Source organism: Sminthopsis crassicaudata, chromosome 1 (genome assembly GCF_048593235.1).
Source record: "Sminthopsis crassicaudata isolate SCR6 chromosome 1, ASM4859323v1, whole genome shotgun sequence".
Taxonomy (NCBI): Eukaryota; Metazoa; Chordata; class Mammalia; order Dasyuromorphia; family Dasyuridae; genus Sminthopsis; species Sminthopsis crassicaudata.
The window spans coordinates 491,540,014-491,549,432 of NC_133617.1; the positions used below are offsets into that span (position 1 = coordinate 491,540,014).

A 9,419-nucleotide genomic window follows, 5' to 3' on the forward strand; every position below is an offset into this window, starting at 1 on the left:
ATACACATACATATATGTAAAGTGCTTTGCAAACCTCAAATCACTATATAAATGCTAACTGTTATTATTATTATATTCTCTCTAAAGTTGAAATAAATGCTTTCTCACACCTGATATTCATACTGTAAACTGAATACTTCTTTGGTTAATGGAGACTCTGTTCCCTGCCTCTGGGAAAACCTAAACTGGAACTATATATTAGCTTTATCTCAGAGTTTTAACTAGAGTTACATTCCAGGTTAAAAACAATGAGCAAAAAAACAGAAACTGATTCTAATGGGATTGGAAGTTCAGGATTAGACAGAGCTTGTCAAGCCCAAAACCTGTAAGGAGTCCCTAAGCCATAGGTTACAGAAAAAAAGAAAGTCTATCACTGATTCATAAGGCACCCAACCCATCCTTCACACTCAAACAGGAACACAAATAATACTACAAAAAGTCATGGGTTTGTGGATTTATTTGTTTTTATAAGCATTTTAAAAACACTTATGAAACTACTACCACCCACCTTAGAGTTCTAACAGAATAACTCAGCTCTTCTCCTAGGGATTCAAAATATTCTTCAACTCTTCCATCTGTCTCAAGCCTCTTGTAGAAATGTTCCTGGCAGCTGATCAGGGAATGAAGGTGAAGCCTCCAATTAAAATGACTTATATGTCTTCCTTTCTCCAAGAGTCACCCTGCCTTGTTAACTTGCCTAGCCCTGCATTAAGAGGTGGGAGCCTTGCTACTGAGAATTTCATATACTCCCCATTAAAGGTAATTATCTGAGCTTCCAGTGATGTCTCAAGTGATTCAGAAGCAATGGCATGTATTTTTCTTCACTTGAGAAGCAAATATAAGGGGCTATGGAACATAGATTAGGTCTCAGTTCATAAACACAGCAAATTAATAAGCCTCTTTAGAACACAAATTTGGATTTCTCAGCAAGCTGGACTTTTTGTGCTTTGCATATGCCTTTTAAATCTTAGTGACAGATCAAGTACCTTTCTTTTTTTTTTTTTTTAAGTACACAGAAAAGATTAGAAGGAAGGCCAGAAATAATTGTGGAAAAGCAGAACAGCTTTGAAAGTTACACCTTGAATCTAGTTTATATTTAAAAGAAAAGCCAGCTATACATAATGGAGATTTCAGTTTTAGATACAATTTTCTGTTATTATCCATTTTATTTGGGGTTTTAATCTATAATTTAAAAAAAGAAACTTAAATTTGTAAGTAAATTGTAACTCTAAAAATTTCAAATACACATGGGAGGCGATCTAGACAAAGAATTCTAAAAACAAATTGTGATATCAAGCCCTAACCTTTTTTGGAATACACAATTATCTCATCTGAACAAGCATCATATTCGATGATCAAACAACAATTATTTATTAAGTTTACTGTGTACTAGACATTGTGCTGGGCACTGGGGACACGAGCACAAAAAATGAAACAATATACTGTGAAGGATTTTGCATTTTTAATAAGGGGAAACAAGTAAATATGTACATAAGCATAAGGTGACTAAATATAAAAGTATATAGAGTAATTAAACAAAAGATAGTTTAGGAGAGAGGGCACTAGTAGTCTGGGAATCAGGAAAGATTTCATATAAAAGAAGCTTTGAAGATAAAGTCTTAAAGGAAGAGATGGTACTATGAGAGGTACTCCAGGAATAGTCCAGGGCTTCTTAATTTTTTGTTTTTTACTTATGACCCCTTTTGGCCCAAGAAAATTTTATACGACCCCATATATAATATTATAGGTATATAAAATAAACATACAAATCAAACATTTACTAATAATGTCATAATTCTGAAACCCCCTGTATTCAATTACATGACCCAAGATGGGGTTGAAACCCCCAGTTTAAGAAGCTTTGGGACAGGCCATGCAAGACATAGAGGTAGGAGATTAACCCTATATTAAAAGATAAAGAGGAAACCAGAGGTCAGAAGAGTCAGTAATGTCCAAAAAACCTGAAAAGTGGGGCCAGGTTGTATTGGCCTTTAAAAGCCAAAGTATTTGTAATGTAGCCTAGCAATATGAAGTTGGTGGAGGATGGGAATCACATGGTTGACCACTGAAGGAAGAATTTTCCACTTAGGACAATTATGACGCTAAAAGGTACATATCAGTTGCTATATTAGAGCAGTCAGAATGACAGTTCAGTAGTGTCAGATCTTGCTGCATTAGAATGCAGCTGTTTTGTGCTGTCTCTTCACATTAAAATTGAATCTCCTTCATCTACCTATTCCTAGACCCATTTCTCCTATTTGATAAATGATAGCCATGGGCCCTGAATAATTCCTGATTCTTCAAAGGCCAGGCACACAGGAAGTATCTAAGCAAATGATCAGATTGTTAAAATAGAGGAGGAGAAGGGATGGTACAATAGAGGAAAGTAGCTGTAGCAACTGGTACCAAAATAGAAAGCCCGAAGATTCATATGCAGGCCAATACAGAGGCACTTTTCTTTCCATTCTCACTGAATGTCAACTATATGGTGGCTTTTGTAATTTATTTTTCTTTAAAGGATGCTTTAGATGCTTATTTTAACCAAATTGCATGAAATATTAGGGAATTAAAAGAGAGTGAAGATGAAGAATTCAGAGAAGAAAGACCTTCCTGCAGTGTTGCAGAATGAAGTAAGCAGAACCAGAAAAAAAAATTATATATATATATATATAAACATACACACATATATATGCATATATATTACATACATAGATGTATATGTCTATTGCTCTATAGTTAGAAAAGAAAAAAACACTCATTCAATTCTTTGTAATTGTAATGACCAAGATTATCCCTGAAGAAAAGTTAAAAACATTCACTTCCTTTCCTTCTTTACAAAGATGGAAGATTATGAGTGTGGAATATATTGTCAGACTTAGTTGATGTGTTGGTTAATTTTAATAAACTACTTTTCCCCCTCTTTTTTCTCTCTATAGTTTTTTTTTTTTTGTTACATTTTGTTTAAATTTTGTTTACAAAGACTCACCCTCTAAGTAGGAGAAAGAGGAGAAATATACTCAGAAATGAAGGTGATGTGAAAATGTGAGATTTTTCTTATTAGGCATGGGAGCAGGTTTCCATTCAAATCTCTTTGTCATCTTTATTATGCTGTCTACACTCTGACCATCCTTATCTTCCTATTCCTGCCTATCTCCAACGGTCCCCATGCTTCCCTAGCTCTGAAACATGAGTTTTCACCTTATCTTGTCCAGAGCCAGATCTGTATTTCCACCTTTTCTTTTGGGCATGGCAATTGGGGTTAAGTGAGCAAGTGAACTTAGATCCTCCTGACTTCAGGGCCAGTGCTCTATCCACTGCACTATCTGGTTGCCCTCTGTGTTTCATTTCTAAGCCACTTCCATAACATGCTTCCACAAAGAGCTTCCCCACTCCCTTTTTTCCACAACACCCCTGTATATGTAGTCTGCTCCCATTAAAATAAAATTTCCCTGTGGCCCTAGAATATTGTATTTGTACCTCCAATTTTTAGTACAAGGTTTGGAACATAAAATATCTGTAATTGCATTAATGGAAAGTTATTCTACTAATATAGATCAAATCCTATTTGTAACCAAGCTATCTTTATAAATATCTGTTTTTTTTTTTTTTTTTCATCCTGGAAGCTGCTAAGTGGCACAATGGATAGAATGCTGGACCTAGAGCCAAGAAGATCTGAGTTCAATTGGAGTCTCCAACTCTTACTAGCTCTGTACTCCATGGCAAATTATCCTTACCTCAGTTTTCTCATCTTTTAAATGGCAATAATAATAGTATCTACTTCCTACCATTGTTGTGAGGATCAAATGAAATAATTGTAAAGTTCTTAGCATAGTGCTTGGAACATAGTAAGTGCTAGTTATTATTATTATCATTATCATCATCCTGACCTCCCTTCTTGAACCTCATGTTTTGTAGTCCCCTAATATGCTTATCATGTAATACTGTCTATTAAAGTTATTTGGATTATTTATTCATTATTCCACTAGTAAAACATATGTCCCAGAAGGGCAAGGAGGACTACATTCTCTCCATACTGTCTCCCCTCCCAGACAAATAAGACTCTTACTGTTTAATATTTAATTTTATTTTGTTTTGGCTTGGGGGGATTGTTTGTTTGTTTGTTTGATAAATAAATGAATCGATGACAAAAAAAAAATCTAATGATTACCCCTCTAGAACTAAGTCCAAACATAACTACTGTTCTTTGGACAATTCATAAATTCTGTGGCTGGGTTCATATACATAATGAGTTTCTAGATTTGTAGAATCCACCAGACCTTGTACTTCTTGTATTTCACTGTCACAAGGATACCTCCATGTCATGAAGAGGCTGATTATATGGACATCAGCAGAGGCGATTTTAGTCTGTTTCTAGAATGAAGGACAACAACCAACCACAACAGTGACCATAGTTCTTCCTTCTTTAGACTTTAAGTTCCTCAAAGATAGGAACCACAATTAGCACAGTGTTTAGCACAGATTAAGCTCTTAATAAATGGTTTTTTATTCATTATTTCATCTATTCCCTAGTTTATAGTTGAGGAAATTTAAGAGATTAAGTAATTTTCTCGGACATACAGTTACTAAGCAACAAAATCAGGACTTGAACCCACATCTTTTGCTCTGAAGTTAAAGACTTATGCCATGCTGAGCTTCCCATATTAAAAAAAAAAAAAAAAAAAAATCAAAACATTGGGGGAAGGGGAGAGGAGAGACTAACCTAGGAGAAAAAAAAAGAAAATAGTTGCTACTTGAAAAATAAACAATTAAAAACAACAGAAAAACAGATAACCCTCATCCAATATCTAAGCTCTAAGTTAAGCAAATATAATAATTATTATTATAATGATGATGATAGATCACATTTATAATTACATTTAACATATGGCAAAAAAAAAACAAACAAAAAAACACCTTTCTTCACAACATATATCATTAGTTCCATTTGACTTGCTTTGACTTGAAAAGATTTAAAAGAGACCTCAGAGGTCATTTTAGTTCAACCTTTTCAATTTTTCTGATGAGGAAAAATCCCTAAGAGATTGTTACTTGCCCAAATGTTCACTAGGAATCAGAAGTGGAATTTGCTCAAATGTCAGAACCAGTCTAGACTTGAACCTATTTTGTGATTCTTAAAATTCCTCTAAGAATTCTCATAATCTGTATTAACTCATCTAATACTTGCTTAAACAGTACTTTATTTCCCTAACTACAAAGAAAACTTCTTTAAAATAGAAACTAATTTTTTAACTTCTATATCCAATACTTTTTGCAAAAGTCAAGATAACAATTAATATTGAAAAGGTGGGAAATTTTGTGAAGAAAAGAGAAATCATAGCATCATAGAACTAGAGTTGAAAGTTCATAGATCAGGGCAGCTAGGTGGTGCAGTGGATAGAGCACCATCCCTGAATTCAGGAGAACCTGAGTTCAAATCTAGTCTCAGACACTTAACACTTCCTAGCTGTGTGACCCTGGGCAAGTCACTTAACTCCAGCCTCAGGGAAAAAAAAAAAAAAAAAAAAAAAAGTTCATAGATCATCTCAAATAGAAATGTTGCTATTCCATCATGCCTTAATCTTCTCGAATCCATTTGGAGTTTTCTTGGCAAAATTTCTAGAGTGGTTTGCCATTTCCTGGAGAAGCTCATTTTACTGACAAGAAACTGAGGCAAACATTCTCGCCCAGTGTTACACAGCCCTTAAGAGTCTGAGATTAAATTTTACCTTAGGTCTTCCCTACTTCAGGCCCTGCCTTCCATTCACTGCATAATATACTTACCAAATTTGAAGGAAAAAAAGACAAAAGTAATATTAATAATTGAACTTCCCTTTTGATTACTTGATCACTATGAGACTGGAAAAAAGGCTTGGGATTTTCTTGGCAAAGATACTGAGACATAAGAATATACCACTCATATCCCCCCAAAAGAAAGAATTATCCAAGCTTTGTAATGAAGATGATGTGGGTTGTGGTCCCTTTAAGAAACTAATCCTTTCACATTGATTTATTTCTTTCTGATTCCCAGCCTCTCCTAGCTGATGCATTATCAATTCAAGAACTAGGACCTTTGATTCACAAATCCTGTGAAAAGCCCTTTTTGAATTCCAATAGGAGATTTGGGCCTGTCCTAGCCACCATTGAATCTGAGCCAACTTGGGATTCCACCCACAGGCCCCTTTAGCTAAATCTGTCATTATAAAAAAGCCAGACTGGAGTCCTCTCTTTGCAGAAGTTCCAAACATGGCAGCTTTATTTCTGGAATGCCAAAGGATCTCTGTCCACTGGAACACTGTTTCCAGTGCCCTTTTATCTCTACCTTCAACTTTAGTAACGAGACTTTAACTTTACTTCCAAACCCCATAATAAACCTCTTTTATCAATCTAGGTTTTTAGGTCCGTAAATTCCTTTACAGGGGACTCTTGTGCCACCACCAGACCTCATTTAACTCCATATCCTTACGCTGAATCCAAAGGGGTTGCAGGGGAGCTCTATTTGACTCCCTGTACCCCAAACCTGCCACTAGACCTTAATTAAACCCTAATTTCATTTAAGTATCCCACATCTAGACCTCATCAAAGAGAGATCGATTGTGAAAGACCAATAAATAATCAGATGAATAAGATTCTGCAAATGTCAAAAACTGGAAAACAAATGAGAGAAATATAAGTAAAGTGAGTATACTTACTGCCTCTTCAAAAAAGGGGAGATATGGAGGGAGGGGAAGGGGAGAGAATTGAGTGGGGAAGTGTACATTACAGACACAAAATGTAAGGTATACTGGCAGATATAATCAATTATGCTTAACTATTTTTCCCTAGTTGTTAGGGAGGATTTATTGGGGAGAATATCAGAAAATGAAGGTGATATAAAAAAAAAAAATACATGAATAAAACTTAATAATACAAGGTGATATGAGAGGCAAGGGAGTAAAGACCTCTGCGTTCCCTGTGAAATGTTAGGGCATTAGTGGAAAAATGAGGATTTGGAGGTCAAACTCACTGCCAGAGCAGTGGAAAGCATAATAAAACCCCTAAGGAAAGAGCAGGTTGCTGAAACAAAAGAATTGTACTCATTGTAGGTTTTAAGTAAGCCTTCTGGCAAAGTTCTGGCTTCAGTTGACAAAAACAGAGAAGTGGCTTAGTTATCTGTTCCTTTTCTTAAAGTAAAAGGAAAGATATCAGGAACTGGATGCTGTTAGCATAATTTATGGGAATTTGATTGCACAGTCTGTGCTAAAGGTATAACTGGCAGAATGAATCATAGGCATCCAAATTGAGCAATAAGAGGCAAGAAGATTTCAGACTTCTCAATGCTGGGAAATAGAATAATAGAATGATCACATCTGGGGAAATGGTTAGGATGCCGTCTAAGCCTGGATCAAGGCAAAGGATTTGACAAGACAAAGCATGCTGTTTGTAGGTTAAAGTAGTGCAAGCACAAAAATTGTCTTCCAAATTTGTGAGATATTGAAAATGATGCCCGCTTCCAACAAGGGATTAAGTAAATTGCAAAAGGGGCTGCTAGGTGGTATGTGGATAGAATGCTAAGTCTGGAGTCAAGAAGATTCATCTTCCTGAGTTCAAATTTGACCTCAGACTTGCTTTGTAATCCTGGGCAAGTCACTTAACTGTGTTTGCCTCCATTTACTCATCTGTAAAATGATCAGGAGAAGGAAATGGCAAACCACTCCAAAGGCTTTGCCAAGTAACCCCCAAATGGGCTCACAAAGAGGATACAACTGAAATGACTAAAAAAGTACAAATTGCAAATGAAATAAAGCCACAAGAAAGAAAGAGAGGAGGTAGTATCTGTGGTATCTAACATCATACAGAGGGGCAAGACGTTTCCTGAGCTGGATTCTGCACCAATGTGAAATGATATAGTGAACATATGGGCAACTTAATGAGCAGACTAAGGGCCCATGATTACATAAGCATGAATATTTCCTCTGGTGAAGATAACATCTATATTTTAATACGAAATTTATGTGATGTATTAGACTACCTGCCATCTGGGGGGAGGGAAGGAGGGGATAATTTGGCACACAAGGCTTTGCAAGAATCAGTGTTGAAAAATTTTCCATGCATATGTTTTGTAAATAAAAAGCTTTAATAAATAAAATTTATGTGAGTTTCTAAAGAGGGAAAAAATCATCAATCTTAACCTAGCCTTTCTCTACTTAAGAAGCAACACTGGGCAGTATTAAAAATGCTGTCTTAGGCTTCAGAGGACAGGAATTTGAATTCTATCTTTGCTATATGAGCTTGTCAACAATTACTTAAACTCTGGTTGTCAGGTTTTTTTTCTTTCTCAGTTGTAAAATGAGAGGATTAAGTTCAACGATTCTGAAGGTCCTTGCTAGCTCTAAATCTATGCTCCATTTAATGAAAATATTCTCAGACATAGATGTGCCTGGCCCATACTGGAAGCCTGCTAGATTTCTCATTCATCTGTCAGTGCCTTTGATAACCCAGAGTTAGTCACCTCTACCCCATGATTCAGCATTAGAGCAGGACTTTAGTTCACATATTTTTCATCTGCGATCCAGACTTGTTCATTTTATCACTTTAGAAACTTCTTCCACTGTTGCAAATTGGCTATTCAGTTTTAAGTTATAGTCTTAGAATTCTGTCTGGGGGTACAGACAAGCTATGTTACTTGCTCATGGTCACAACCAGGATTTATCAGAGAGAAAACAAATACACACATGCTGGAACTCTATCTTTCCAGAAATCAGCAAGAGTCAGGATCACTAAACGTCTTTATTCTAGATCTTTACCGTCGCCTCCAACGCCAGGTCACGAGTGCAAGTGAGCGTGAGTTCCACCACCCAAGTTTCTCTTGCTCCTCCCACACAAGTCACTTCCCTCTCTTTGTCTCACCAATCAAGTCAGCACAGAACAGCTGGGGAAGGTCAACCTTAAACAAGTTAATAGGGAACCATCCAATTGGCAATTAGTCTCACGTGCTTCATCATCCAAGTGCATTGCTCAGTTCTAGCCCTTTACATCTCCCGCTTTCTTTTGTTTTAGACCACAGGAGGTCACGCCATCCCTGACCTTTCAGGGAGATGAGAACCCCAAAAAGGAGGTGATCACGCCCCCCCTGACTTCTCAGGAAGGGAGATGAGAAGCACCAAAGAGAAGTGGGGATTTGCTAGCAGGTTTCTGGGTTGAAGGGCCTTATTAGAGACAAGTATGCACAAACCCATCAGCATGGGAGTTATTACACAAGCACATAGCAATAACGCAGAGGCTATTAGTGGTGACTCTCCCCACAATCAGTGCAGGCTCGATGTGGTGTAACAAACAGGAATTGTACATGCAAATAGTGATATAACAAACAATATAAATCAACATGGTATTGTAAGAGATTTCCAGAAGTCCTAGAAGGAGGGTATGTAGACACCAGACAC

At 36.5% G+C, this 9,419-nt stretch overlaps 1 protein-coding gene across 1 annotated transcript in view; it reads right to left on the reverse strand.

Annotated features, from left to right (window-relative positions):
• LOC141550597 (uncharacterized) overlaps positions 1-9,170 on the reverse strand; it is a 32,461-nt gene extending 23,291 nt beyond the window's left edge. The window contains exon 1 of the mRNA XM_074281409.1: positions 8,712-9,170. The gene's annotated coding sequence lies outside the window, so the exon portion shown is untranslated. The remainder of the gene's footprint in view (positions 1-8,711) is intronic.
• Positions 9,171-9,419: the final 249 nt, after the last annotated feature.